This window comes from Gallus gallus, chromosome 3 (assembly GCF_016699485.2).
Source record: "Gallus gallus isolate bGalGal1 chromosome 3, bGalGal1.mat.broiler.GRCg7b, whole genome shotgun sequence".
Classification (NCBI taxonomy): Eukaryota; Metazoa; Chordata; class Aves; order Galliformes; family Phasianidae; genus Gallus; species Gallus gallus.
Genome location: NC_052534.1, coordinates 8,917,433 through 8,932,726, shown reverse-complemented (window position 1 = coordinate 8,932,726; position 15,294 = coordinate 8,917,433). Strand labels below are relative to the sequence as shown.

General features: G+C 40.2%; 1 long non-coding RNA gene across 1 annotated transcript in view; it reads left to right on the top strand.

Moving 5' to 3' along the window:
• LOC107052015 overlaps nt 1-14,926 on the top strand; it is a 39,805-nt gene extending 24,879 nt beyond the window's left edge. Inside the window, exons 4-5 of the long non-coding RNA XR_005859064.2 lie at nt 9,215-9,344; nt 11,665-14,926. This is a non-coding gene — a long non-coding RNA (uncharacterized LOC107052015). The remainder of the gene's footprint in view (nt 1-9,214; nt 9,345-11,664) is intronic.
• Nucleotides 14,927-15,294: the final 368 nt, after the last annotated feature.

The following is a 15,294-nucleotide window of genomic DNA, read 5'->3' as shown; positions in this document are numbered from 1 at the left end:
AGAGATATTTCAGGTCATGTGGAGATAGTTTCCAAAATGTTACCAAGGAAATAACAAAAATAGCTTGTAAAATAGCCAGTGATGTGACCAACTTTCCCTATTTTGTGTTCCCACCACTGTTGAGAGAACAAGTTGTTAAATTTGTAAAGCTGTCAAAAGTAGCTTTTCAGCATATCTGCTGTAAAGTTACCAGCAAAATTAGTCACTGGTTTTGGAAGCAAGAAAAAAAAGGATAAATACAGCACTTGGGTCCACTGTTTCCACACAGAGGAATTCAAAGACAGCCCTTTGCTCCATATACACTTCCACAACAGACACTGTTCTGTCAGACTGCCCCTCTGCTGCCATCTGTCATGCGGCAACAAATATAATGAGATATTGTTGAGAAGGTTCAGCCTCTGCTGCCACCCCACCAACCTCTGCCTCTGACTTCATGGGCCAACAGCATAAAACAGGAGATGTTACTTTCAGAGCAGCCCTCATGTAATTCCAGCTAACATAGGCAGCCTCAAGGCTGATTCTGCAGAGATGGGTTTATTTCATTCCAGACCAGCCTGCTCCACTTTAAGACAGGTGCAGTTACATCTCCCCTGTATTAGTGTTCATTCTTCATCAGCCAAGGGCTTTTCAACATAATGCCTTTATGAGCTTTTACTTAGCATGTAATTTTTTTTTTTTACTCTTGGCAGCATACTCTCTGCAGATTTTCTTTTTAAAGTTATTTTCTATTATCCATCATCTTAAATCCTGTAGTACAACATGAGAAAAACAATGTTTTACAAAGGGATCGTTGCTTCCCCAGCACTGTTACTGACCACTGGTTTGCCACAAAGCTGCTAAGGAACCTTTTACGGGAGGTGGCTAAAGAAACTTCAACTGTATATCTATGATTTGTTTAATTTAGGCACATACTGACGTATCTTCTTGATTAGAGTTTGGGAGCACAGGCAGCTGGGAGGTGCCAGCACCAGCACAGCTGACCTAGACTGGCCATGGGCTATCCCATACCACGTGGTGTCATGCTAGCCAGGTCAGATGGGGCCCTGGGCAACCTGACCTAGTGCTTGATCTAGCAGCTGGCAACCCTGCTTGCAGCAAAGAGTTGGAACTAGATGATCCTTGAGGTCCCCTCCAACCCAAACCACTCTATGATTCTATGCTGAACAATAATGCCAGGGAGCTGGCCAGGGTGTGCATGTGCACACTTGTTTTGTACATTCTTTTACCAAAATTTTATCTTTTTTTTCCAATTTTCTCCCCATCCCCCCTGGATTGTGAGCCATCAGCTGAGTGGTGCTGAGCTGCTGCCACAGCCCACCAGCATCTCAGCCACATGGGAAAAGGCAGTGGGAAATCCAACTCAGTGGGCTACAACTGAACTAAATTAAGGTAGTTTGGAAACAATTTTCACAGCATGACTGGACTCCAGTCAAGACAAGACAGAGCATTTACTTTGCCTCAACACTCAAGTGTTTTCACTGCTTGACCAAATTACTTATTCTCTCACCTAAGTGCATATCATTCTGCTACTTTGAAGCCAGCATTGGCCAGACCAAAGAATAGCTTGTGGGACAACGCTACCCAAAGCTGAAGTCTGTACCTTTTCCCTCAGCCTGGATTTATTTCAGCCTAAGGGGGTGAGTCCCAGCAATCAGCTTTGTGAAGGCCATCTCCTTTCACAATACTTAATTAACAGTATCCATATACAGACATGTCTGTATATAGATATGTAGAGGCATGTATTTATATAGATATCAGAGAAAAGCGGCAATTAACTGCAGGAAATGCATAGTAGGAGTAAATAAATCAATTTGGACAAAAGCTTAAGAACCACCTCATTCTTAATTACCTGAAGTCTCAGACCCAGAAAATCATATCATCATCAGAAACAAGGGCAAGGAGCCAGAACTGGTGGAGGCTACAAAGAATTAATTGCAGGCAAGTCTGCCCTGATGCACGACTGACTGCAAATGCAAGTCATTGATTTTTAAATACAAGAGAAACTGTGACAGGATATTAAGTCTCTCAGTGCAGTGGAACCCAAGGAATTTTTTGTTTCAATTCCAGCAGCAAATGTTTGCAGAGAAGAAATTATTTTACTGCTTTGCTGAACAGCTTGTCTTTCACAAATATGTTGAAAACAAAGAATTAATCTTGTGAGGCTACAGAAAAAGCCATAGACAAGAATGGCTGTCACATTCAGCATTTCTTGAACCAAATAGAAAACCATTAAAAGAAAAAAAGGCATTTGTGTGCATGCTATAGACATGTAGATATACGTAAAAGTATGTTTACTAAAATGAACTCTAAATCAATATAAGATTCCAAATTTTCATAACCCACAATTCCTTAGTTAGGAAAACTGTAATGGACGTACATTCAAGAGAGGATGGAAATGAAATGTATTTATTAACAGCCAACAGGAATATGAGAGTGGGGAAGTAGATGAGGAACACGATACAGTCCTACATAGAAGGTAGCTACAAAAGTGAGAGGGAGAAGTCTCTTCTCAATGAATATAAAAGGTAGTTAGCTTGAACTATGGAAGAGAATACTCATTTTGGATGCATATAACTGGAGAATGAAAAGTTACTGTGATATGTATTTATTAGCTTAAAAAAACATTCTCCTTGCTTTCTCGTATTTTGTTTTAAATTTGCTTTATGATCACCCCTGACAGGAAATCAATTTGCTGGAACATTCCTTCCCCTTTAGATTAGAAAAAGCATTCTGTCCTCAATCTTTTTATTGTTATTATTAACATTATCATACATTGCTTTGAAATTACTAATAGAGTATTAGGAGTGAGGAGCATTTCCCATTTTAACGTGTGACCACACCTGGAATTTTAGTTGGAAACCATGCAGGAAGGAGAGCTGCTTTTATTACCTACCTACCAAAATGATTAGTTATAAAGAGAAATAGATGGCTTTGCCCTCAACATTAAGCAGTAATAATTTTGCCAATGTACATGCACCTGCATGTTTTGAGAAGAGGATTTCAAGGTATTCAAATCACTTCAATTTGGCAATTTATTTACTTAATAAGAGCACATTTATGGCAGGTTGCAAGACTAAGGATAGTTAGCCAATAATATTTGGTATCTAATTACTGTATAAGACAGAAGTATTAAGCAGGCGCTTTCCAATTGGAAATCATGTAGTAGCTTGTAGTGTGTTTATAACACCATACACTGACCATGCCCTTAACACGTTCATGCCCCCTATTACCACATACCTAAGTTTCTGTAATATGACAGATCCAAAGATTTTATTCCAAAAATAGTGAGGGGGATAAAATACCATGAAAGAGCACCTCTCAGCCACAAAGCAAGGAATACTGTAGTCAAATCAGACCTCACAGAGACTGTCCACTTTCTCTGCAAACATGTGATGGAATTCACCAGTAACTTCATCAATAGAAATTCATCAACAGAAGTCTTGCATGCAGAGTACAGGACCTCAGCCAGCTGCTGAGGAAGCAGCACAGTCTTTAGCCTACATTTGGTGCTGAACAACCGGGCAAACTGTGAGACAGTATGTTCACAGGGAGTAAAGAATATAGGCATCCTTTAAATTGTCATTAAAATTGAAAGGCATAAAATGAAATCAATTACAAGCTCTAAGATGTGAGAGTAAATTGGATTTTGTAATGGAAAATATGAATGCAGTCAGAGAGGCATATCAAACAAGCTGCCTAATAAGAAACTAACAGACCTTTAAGCTTCTAAAATTTAGATGAAAAACTGGGGTTCTTAGACCTAGATTTAATGAGAAATCCAATATATGGTAAGAAACTGTAGCAGGAACATAGCAAATGGACAATACTGTAGTAGTATGAACAGGTGGTAGCGTCTGTGGTTCAGTGGAGCTTAGAATGAAGTTTGCCCACTCACACCAATGGCACAGAGCAGAAGCATGGCTCAAAACAGAAGGCTAAATCACAGCAAGGTGACCTCAGGATGCACTATTCCACCATGGTGGTTTCAGAGGTGGACAGCTGAACTCCATCACACCACTCTTTCACCTCCCACCCTCAAAAAAGCAGGAGGGAGAAAACATGCCAGAAATAAAAGGCTATCTAAGCTGACCTATCAGAAACAAGTCTTAACGTTGTCTCACTTGAAATGGATGGAATGACAAAGCTTTAATAGGAGGGGTGGCTAAATTGCATAGCATTTAGGGCAGCTGCTTCCCCACAAGCAGTCTGCCTGCCTGTTCAGGGAATCTCAACAGCTGGAATAGCACTTAAAGATCCATCAGTACCTCTCCTTACTGATGATTCAGCTTCTTATTTAAGATTTAAAAACCTCACAGCACATCAGAAGTGGGAAACTTGTCCAGGCTGTTTCTGACACCTCTGTGTACACACATGCTCCCCTCCCACCACTCAAAAACAAGAATGGGTTTCTGCAGAACAAATTTTACCTCACTTTCAGAAGTTAGACTAAGCACTATCGATGACATCACTTAGGAGGTCAGTGGGAGTCAAACCGTTGAAGGGGTTTAAACCCCAGAAGGTTGAAAAGGAAAAAGGTCAAAGAAGTAAAGAAATCAAAGCACAAGGGGTCAAAAGATGAAAGGACAAAAAGTCAGGAGGACAAAATGTTACCGAGTAAAGAAGTCAAAGGATCAAAAAGTCATGGGGACAATAAGTCAAAAGCGTCAATGTATTGACCAAGATAGAGGTATGCAGTTGCCTCTGATCAGGTTTAGGATAACATGAGAAAGGCGTTAGTCACAAGCTTGTAACAAAAAAAGAATAGCATACCCCCCCCCCCCCCCCCCCCATTCCAAAGATAAGAACTCACTAGCAAACTCCAAGTAGAGATGTTTCCCTCTTTGCTTAAATGAGCCCTTAAATGAGATTAGGGAGGAGTGGACCCAGGCTTTTTTTTGCACCTGTTACAAATTACTTGAACCTGTGCTCCCAGGGCTGGCCAAACCTCTTTACCAGGTGATCAATCACTGTTTCAGACTGTGACCTAAGGATTCCCATAGAGTCAAAAACCAAAGAGCGAAGGGTAAAAAGGTCAAAGGAGAATAGGGTCAAGAGGACAAGATGAGAAAAAAGTTGAGGAGTCAAAAGATCAAAAAGTCAGGGTTCAAAGGAATCAAAGGCCAAAGTGATAGAAGGGTCAAAAGGTCAGGGCATCAGAAGGTGGAAAAGTTAAAAGGTCAAAAGGTCAGAAAATGAGAAGGTCAAGGGGTAAAAATTTAAGAGGTTCAAAGGTCAAGGTGTCAAGAGGTCAAATGGTCAAAAGGTCAAGGAGTCTAAAGGTCAAGTGGGTGTAAAGGTCAAGGGGTCAAAAAATTAAGAGGTCAAAAGATCAAGTTGTCAAGAATTCAAATGGTCAAATGGTCAAGGGGGTCAAAAATTAACTGGGTCTAAATGTCAAATGGTCACAGGGGTAAAAATGTCAACAGGTGCTTAATAGAAAGCCCTTGTTCCACTTGGGTTTTGGTTGAAAATAAGGCATGGAAAGGGATGAATACAGATGAAGAAGATGAAGACTGGGAGGAGTGAGATTAGTGTATGCTCAAGTAAGGTCAATTCACATTATGACTCCTCTCTAATACAATTAACCAACATAGGCTACTTGTATTAACCATAAAGTTCATTTCATAATTGTCCTCAAGTAAATTTTTTGGGAAATTTAGATTGACTGGAATCACCTACCTAAAGTGCCACTAAAAAAAAAAAAAAAAAAGGAAAAATCACTTATTAAATAGTCTTTTAAGAAACAAATCATAAAACTTGTGGAAAACAGACTGAATAAATTAATAAGACGCTCTGAGAACTCTCAAAGTGTTAAATTTCATATTGTGAGAGACTGTTTTGGACTCTGCCTCAAATCTTGCTGTAAGAAAATAAGTGGGACTCCTTATCTCAAAGTTAGCACAAGCCATTTGGCACTCTGCCTCAAGGCTTGCATGAGGGCCCACAGCCATTTCCTGTTTTGTCAGTCCTACCTAAGCTTATACATTTATCACCTTGCCTCCGATAATTGGAGCGAGACTCATATACTTCACTAAAATGCACTGTCTATTCAGGAGCTGTATACACCACCAAGTTCAACAATGCAAAGGGAAGTACCCCCTTTGAACACACTACCTCCACAAGGAGACATTTTCCTCATTCCATCACTCACCATGTTCCTGTCTGCAGGAAAAGCAGACAAACAGCTCAACAGTAGAAAGAAGAAAATAAATGAGACAGAAGGGCTTCTGCTGGTCCTGTAAATGAGCAGCCAGTATGCATGTGCTTGTGGTTGATGTTAGAAAGGTCTGAGAAGGGATTTCTGGAGTATTCATTCTGGGACAATTGTCTGGAATTCCTAAGAACATCAAGTCCAACTGTCCACCTAACACCAATATCACCCATGGCTTGTACTTTGTTCATGCCAGTTTTCTTCACGTTCCTTTCATTTTGAAGATTCTATTCTAGGTACCAAGATGAAGGGCTATACACGTTCACACAGAACAAACCCACACAGAAAGAAAACACATTACCGAATGACTGGGTTTTACAGTGCACATACTTACCTGCACTGTGGGGGAAAAAAAAAGTTCTATTCATTCATACACACATTTGTGAAAATGGGCATAGGGGAATTCAGTCCTTGGGAAATCTTATTTCATAAATTAATAATATGTATTAAGAAAAATCAGTAAAATGTGGGAAAGTTCAGCATTAGGTTCACTGAAAAAAACACCTGATTAAGATAAGGTGAGAAATTGATATTAAGCAGTTTGCTCAATGGGCAGTTGGTACATAATTCACTGTCTGAGAAGGAGAATGCCAGTGTCTGATTGCAATACTGATGTGGAAAAAGGAAAAAAGATCTAATCCAACCATGTGCTTGACTTCCTTCTCCACCATTAGATCTAATTTATCTTGGAAGGATTGTGAAGAACAAAAATCACTGTAGTGCAATGGAGTGTTTGGTTCAACGTGACGCATCACATCTACAAGCAAACTAATGAATAAGGTTAAATTATATTATTTAATCACAGCTTTAGTTTCATGAGATCATTGACTAGTTTGAAGGTAGAACTGTGCTGAAATGCTTTGTAATACAGCAGTCATTAATTAAGTGCATACTTTCCTTATCTAAATTCCTGTAAGTATTTCTGAAGTTGCTTGCAAAGTCACTTTTTCTACTGAAATACTCTGACAGTTATACACTTCTCTTACCCTATTATCTCCCAGATATTTGGGAGAATTTTTAAATATCTGTATTTCTTGGCTTTTTTTTTTCTTTTTTTTAAATATCCTTTGGAAGAGAAACTTAATTCTGAGGCTAAGCACAATGCACAGTTTTGTTGCCAGATTGCTGACGTGATCATACAACCAGTTCTGCTGAGGCTGACACGAACCAAGAGTAATGTCCCCGGCTAGCAGAGACATATTGCTTATTAGCTCATTTCTGCATGTGTAATGCAGACTAATGTATAACTTTCACTGGTGAGAGCAGCAGAATTTAAAAATCATTTGAAAAAAAAAGAAATACTTTTTAAGATGGAGTAAAGATCTATGAGAGTTTCTCCAAAAGTAATGCCTCCTGGGTCGTTATGTTGACCCATGATGTCAGAGGCGGATGTTGGCAGAATGGCAGTAGAGGCTGAATTTTCCCATCTATATTCCATTACGTGTTGTTGCCATGTGACAGATGGCAGTAGAGGGGCAGTCTGACACAATGGTGTCTGATACGGGAGTGCATATGGAGCAAAGGTGTGCCACTGAATTCTGCCATGCGGAAAAATGGCCCCCATTGACATTTGTCTCTACTTGCCAAATGTTTATAGAGACCCAACAGTGCACATGAGCACAGTGAGGCAGTAGGTAGTGCATTTCAGCAATGGTGACAGCAGTCACTTCCACCGGTGCAGATTTGTTCAAGCATGGCATGCAGACACTTGTTTGCCACTGGTGAAAATGCACAGCTGATAGTGATGACTCTTGAAAAATAGTCTTTTGTAGCTGAGAATTTGCTCTACCAAACAGTGTTATTGTGCTCTTTGTACTGTTGTAGTTTCCAGGGAAATAAATAGGAGGCATTAGTTTCAAAGTAACCCATGTATACTACAAGCAGCAAGTATCATGCATTTTAGGATGACAGCTATGACCTCGAAGTCAAGAGGGCTGCTTTAAGTAAACAACTGGTTCAGGCAGGCACTTTGCAGGAAACCAGGGCAACTGCAAACCTTTCTGCACATGAGCAGGAGAGTTGGGCTACCCAAGGAGAAGAACGTTTTCACACACTGCTGAAAGCTTCAGCTGCAAGGAGTGTTTTTCCCCAAATGCCTGGGTTTCGTCATAGCACTTTTTTTTTTTTTCTGTGAAAAATATTTTCTCAAGAAAATGTTCTGCTTTTTCCGTTTCATGCCACGCAACCGAATCATTAAGGATCTTCACACTCAGGGATTATTTTAGTCCCTTACCATACGAAATGTTTCTAGTTTAAAGCCAAGTGGGTTGATAAAAAGAAGGGAGGAGAACATTAATCCAGGCATGAAATAATTAATTGACATCTCAGCTAACAATGGAAAATTAAAATTATCACATGGGTAGGTTTTATGTAATTAAGGAGAAATGTGAACACGTGTCTTCAAAGCTAATACAAAAACCAAACAAGTGCCTTTGCAAACCCGGTGTTCTTGCTTTTCTCTCAGTGCTTAATACTTTCCACACCAGCACAAAAGCCTTCCAACAGTAACACAGGCTGAACATACATCAAAGTCTGCTTTACAAAAAAGAGCAATTAAAAATTGTAGTCCTCATTCCAATCTCTCTTGCTATGTCTATAAGGAAGCAGTTCTCCATTTCTGAGAAGGAATCTCACTTACCTGTGTGTTTCTTTGCCTACTACTGCAATGGGTGTTCTGAAAGCTGTTTTCTTTTCCATTTCTCATTTTTTAATAAGAGAGATGTGCAGTGGACAAACTCTCTTAAAAGACAGGGAATTAAATAATACTGAGAGACAATTTTGTATAGAGACAAATGATACCTTCAGAAAAATGAGTTCCTTATCCTAATCTTCTATGAAAATAGGAATGATTTCCCAAGGAACAGTGTATTAGTCCATCAGTGTCAGTAATGCCATGAAAAGAAAAAAAAAAGAAAAAAAAAGATAATTAATATATGTTCTAAACAAAACATAAGTAATTCATGGAGTAAATGAGAAACATTGAAGAGATTCTCTTTTCCTCAGCTGCACGACAGAGGAGTCCAGAGAAGCAAAGTGGGATCAGATGTGAAAAGTTTGGGTGTAACCCATTGTGCTGCCCTTTGCTGACAGCCTCAAGACCCTGTGCCTACCTTCAGGCTGTACAGAGACCCAGGTGTGTATTATTCTGCTCACCAGCACGTTTTGGATTATTTATCATTTTGCCCAGCGGTAAATATTTGTTTGGTTGTTTCCTTACCAGAAGAAGATAAGGTTTCTTCCTCTGATTTAATCTTTGGTATTTGCTGTCTGGTGAAAAATGAATTGATCTTTTACTGCTCAGAGGTGCACAGGTCAGGTGTACACATATGGGTCGATATTCTACCTGGTAGCTGATTTTATACACATGAGCTGAACCAAGGAGATGAATAACCATCAAACAGAATTGAATGTCTGACCTTAGAGGATCCCTGTAGTCAAGAAGATATTTAAATGACTGATGATAAAATATCTTGCTGTTTTCAGAACAGGTTTCTTTTAGGCAATAACACACTTTAGACCTTTGTCTACCATTACTATAGAGACCCAGATGAATTGTCATGTGATATTTAATATAATATTAGCACATTTTTGTTCAGAATATTTTATTTCAGTTGCTCCATTCCACTTATTTTACTGCTGGTAGAGTCATCTCATACAAATGCTTTTCTTTTACAAACAAATTTGCTGTGATGATGAAAGCATTCCTGCTGCTTCTCTCTCTGTGTTTCTGTACAGCTCATCAAATATCTTCTCATACTTTCTCTCAGGGTTTTGAAGAAATGCTAGGGAGTATTCTCATCCAGCGTTGTACATTTGTTACGGTTTTCTTTTGAAGTGACACTGCTCTTCCATACAGAAGGAGGAGACATCTCCTTCCTATGTGTTCTGCAAGTACTGGAAGGGGCTGCCTGTGCTGGGGAAGGAAACAATTGGACTGCAGGCAGGGACAAAAACAAGCAGTCCACTATATTCCTTTTCTGGGAGCAAAAGCAAGTGCAAGGCTTAGAAAAAGGAGGAAGTGAAAGGGAGGAAAAATTTAACAGTCTTCAAAGTCTAAGTGCACAATGGCACTACATCCACATTCTTTGTGACAGTGCTGCCACACTGGGGTAACTGCTGCACATCAGTGCCTTGTTATTAAAGTTCCACTGTTAAACAGAATGTGCTGTTAGTGTTTTCTGATTTGACCTTGCTCTAATGAATAATGTTGTTGGAAAATGATACCTTCATATCTAGTGATTGCGTTTGCAACAGCTACTTACTTAGCTTAAAAGATGTCATCACTTGCTTTGGTACACCTAATAGCAGTGGCTAGTGGTGTTACCTCTAACAAAGGCACTCAGTAATAGCCTCTGGTAGAATAAAAATTCAGGCTTTTCTGATTCAGTCTTCACTTTGAAGAGCACCGATTGAATTGGCATTTTCCAGCTCATGTCAAAGGTCTACTGATTTTTATGAAGGTGCTTGAAATTCTTCACTCACACACTGGAACTCCCTTCATTAACCAGAAGAGTTTTACATACGGGATCTATTATAAGGCATGATTTTTTTTCTGAGGGACATTGCCTTTGAATGGGAAAACTGCCTTCATTTAACTGCAATACAGACATGCTGAGCACGTTGCCCTGCTGAAATCAAGTCTTAGTGTTTCATTACAGGACTGTCTTTCTGAAACAGTGTATGTTTTGATGTTGTTGACTCATTAGTACATACTTAGTACTGGGTCCATGTCTAAAGCAAATATCTGACAGCCAGTTCTGCTGTGTGACAGTGAGGTGAAAGTTAAATCCAGGTACAAATTATGGGCATTGCTCTCTTAGAAGCTCAGCACCGCATTCAACAGCAGCAAGAGGGCTCTACTGAAGTAATTTTGAGCTGAGATGTTTTTCACATTTATCTGAAACCCTACTGGCTGTAGATTCCTGTTCTTAAAATGAGCACCGACATTGCCAAGTTATGATAAATAGTCCTACCAGCTAGAGAGAAAAGCATGCTGGTTTGGAACAGTCTGTATTTTTATGTCTAAAAACTCACATCCAGAAAAGATCCCAGGGAGTTACAAGCCTAGAAATACTGGTGGATGAAAAGTTCAACACGAGTCAGCAGTGTGCTCTCACAGCTGGCATTAGTTCATACCATGTCCCTCCAAGGACTAATAATGACAATATTTGTCATCAGTTATTTTCAGGTGCCGGTCACTTCCAGTTACTTAAGAATGTCTCACAGGAGTATAAAGCGAAGATTTTAACTCTTTTCCATTGAACATTTATTCTACGTTATTCTGTTAATGATGTAAGGTTTAACTATTCTTTGTGAGAGGCTTTACTGAGGAAATTCCCACCAAGACAACCTGCCTTTCTGAAAGGAGGATGCTGGATTCCAAAACACAGAGGAGTCAATAAGGCTCTGGAAGCTCTCTTGCAACCTTACTCTTCTGCATTTTCTTTTCACAGATATGCTTCCAACAAGTCTTCAAAAAGTTGTTGTTCATTACAAAAGAAAGTGCTCCATGTCATATCCGAACCACTGAGGTCACTTGGGAAGTCTTCCGTCTTTCCACTCATCTGTCACAGCATTTTTTTGTTTGAGATGCTCTGATGAAAGGCTGCATTCTCCATTTTCATTTAAAAAGCCATTTGCCACCCTCCGAATCACAAGCAAGAGGTGAGGGAAGTCCTTAGGATTCCCTTTTGCAGATACGCAGATAGGAACAGGTACCTGGGCTTCTTCAGATCCATTTCCATGTTCTTGGAACACACACTCCTGCTCTGTGCATGTCCTGTTGACTGACTGACTGTGGAGGGACATGTAGTGCTTCATGTCAACTCCAGCTGAGCACTTTGCACAAAGTAATTGCTGCAATTGATTCCGGCTAAGGGTCCCTGACAGCAGTTGGTGGCAAGTGCAATAGGGAAGGGTATAAGAGCCAAGACATGTGGTAATGGCCTTAAGTTATGCCAGGGGAGGTTCAGCTTGTGTGTTAGGAAACATTTCTTCTCAGAAAGAGCGGTGAGGCAGTGGCGCAGGCTGCCCAGGGAGGTGGTGGAGTCACCGTCCCTGGAGGTGTTCAAGAAACATGGAGATGCGGCACTGAGGGATGTGGTCAGTGGGCATGGTGGGGATGGGCTGGCATTTGGATGTTATGATTTAGTTGTCTTTTCCAACTTTAATGATTCTGTGACTCTATGCACAGCAATATTTCCACCAAGACACCAGCCCTATGGCTCTTGAGCATTTCTGTGTTTAAATACCTTGGTGTGTTAATGGGCCCTGGCAGACTTCCCTTCCCTAAATGAGTTGATTTCCTCTGGAAGCCATTTAAATGATTGGCCTCCAGCAGCTGGTGGCAATGAGTTCTGCAACCAAATTAAAAACAATATGAAGTAACCTATTAATTTCATTTTAAACCCGCTAGCCAGTAATTTTACGGCGTGCCTCATCACACTGCTGTAGGAGGACTAACAAATAAACATTCCCCTATACACTGCCATTTATCTCATTTTATGCTGGCCTTCTCCCGATGCTGAGGAGCAGTGTCCTTGTTTGTCTGTCCTTGGAAGCTCTTCCTTACCATGGGGCATTCAGATGCTCTTATCTGTACAGCTTTTATTTTTATTATGCTACTGCTAGTATGCCAAATGACAGCAGAACTTAGAAAATCATGTGTTAGGAAGCAGCCTTTCACTTTAACAAGACATTCAAAACTGATCTTTTTGCACAGAGATTACCAATATTGTACATAAACTCACAAATAATCAGTTAGTGTCATACATAGCATTATTTTCTCACAGTCAGAGATCTGTTAAATAATACTCTTCCTACTTAATGTATGTAGAGATACAGATAATAAGAGATACATTCCTATGCCATGGTGTACATTAATGAGGGCTGGAGAGAAAGAGAGGGAGAGAGAGAGAGATTTTCAGCAACTAGCATGAAGAAGATCGAGGGGATGCCAAAACTACTGGAAGGAAAGAAAGAAGAAATTGAAGATGAGAAGAAATTAGGGTAACGTGGATCTAAGAGCCCAAGAGCAAAAGTATATCCATGATGTGAGTGTCCAAGAGCACCACAAACAGATAAGACCTTTCTTAAAATCAGTTCTTAGCCATAGGGATTGGATTTGGGGTGGTGCTGTGTGGAGCCAGGATCTGGACTCGGTGATCCTTGTGGGCTCCTCCTCCCAGCTTGAGATGACCTGTGTTTCTATGATTCTGTGTTGATAGGGAGCACACCGGGCAGCTTGTGGCCCTTCCGCACCATTCCATAGTTGGTTTGCAGGAATGTAAATGGTTACTCAGTGCCAAATTATTTTTCTCTCTAACACTAGGGGCTTTTTATTTCTGTCCTGACAAGCTGTTTGTAAAATGTACTGCTGCATGGTTGTATTTATAGCAGATTGCCTGAGCTATGAATGGCGAAACGTTTCATAAAAGACAGGCCAATAACATGCAAATGAAAGAGTTGTTTTCTTACTGCTAAAAAGAAAGGTTGGTTTTGCTTATCAGCACAAAGGAAATTGATGCTGTCACTTATGGAAGCATCCATCTTATTTCAAATCTCTGGGAACGGTAAAGAGAGAAAAGCCGGAGATTAAAAGACAGAGTCCAGTGATCAAAATGAAAAATACAATAGTCTCTGATATATAATAATGATGGGGCTGCTTGGGATATTTTGAATCCTGTGAGCTTCATGTTTTCTCCATCACAAAAGAAAGACTGTCCACCATTTTTTTGTATTAAAAAGCTGCTGTGTTTCTGTCCTACGTAGTGAGCATGAGAGATAGAGACAGGAACTAAAACTGTCACTTATTCTGCTTTCAGCTGAGCATGCTGGGTTCCACTGCAGGCAATAGCAATGGCTGATTATTTTTTAATATATTATTATATTCATAATATAATATAATATAATATTCATTATTTTTTGTTCACATTTACTGTTCACAGTTGGAATTACTGTAGTAATCCTTCTGTAGACGATGACATAGTCACCACTGCAGAGACTTCATGAAGGAGTGAAGACTACAGAGACTGTCACACTCCTCCTAGCCCTCGTGTTGCAATTTGCAATAGTGCTTGGGCTTTAGATGGGTCCCTAGATAAGCAGTGAGGGACAGCATTCCTGAGACTTCTTCAGAAAAAAGAGACAAGCAAGGTGCAGTGATATTGTCCTTATTTCATGGCCTCTGCCGCCTCACAGTCAGGATTGTACAGAATAGCTCTGGTCTGGCAGCTCACTTGGAATCAGATGCTGAAGTCTACTTGATACCCAATAAAACTGGAACAAATGCATCTCCATTAAGCAGAAGTACTCACTGCTGATTAAGCACCCTACTCTGTTAGGGGGTAAATTCAGACTACCATTCTCCCCACTAAAGCAACAGAGCATTCATGATTATAATTCTTCAGCAAGCTAATGCAGAAACCGCAGAGCTTAAAAACTGCACTAGATGAGGTTCACAGGACATGAAATACACTGCATTTTTGTTAACCATTAGTACTTATAAAGCATTTTTGGAAGGAGAAAAGTGCCAATCTTTTCTTTCTTCACGATCTTGTTAATTATGCTTACAGATTTGTTTTGGGGCCTAAGTGAAGCATTTGTTTGGTTTTCATGTCATAGAATGACAGAATCACAGATTGGCTTGGGTTGGAAGAGACCTCAAAGATCATCTAGCTCCAACCCCCCTGCCATGGGCAGGGTTGCCAACCACTAGGTCAGGCTGCCCAGGAACCCATCAAGTTTGGCCTTGAGCATCTCCAGGGATGAGGCACCCACAGCTCTGGGCAGCAGTGCCAGTGCCTCACTGCCCTCCAAGTGAAGAATTTCTTCCTAACATCTAACCTAAATCTCCCCTCTTTCACTTTAAATCCATTCCCCCTTGTCCTATCACTACCTATCTGCGTAAAGTTTTGTTAGTGAAACATTAAGTACAGCTAAACAATCTTGCTCGTACTATCAGGACTGGTGTGTCTTCATGTGGTCTTTGTTTTCTCTTGAACATGATGTGGAAGACCTCCTCTTTATGCGTCCAGTGAAGGGCCTCATGACAACGCATTATTTAAGGTACACGAGACGATCTG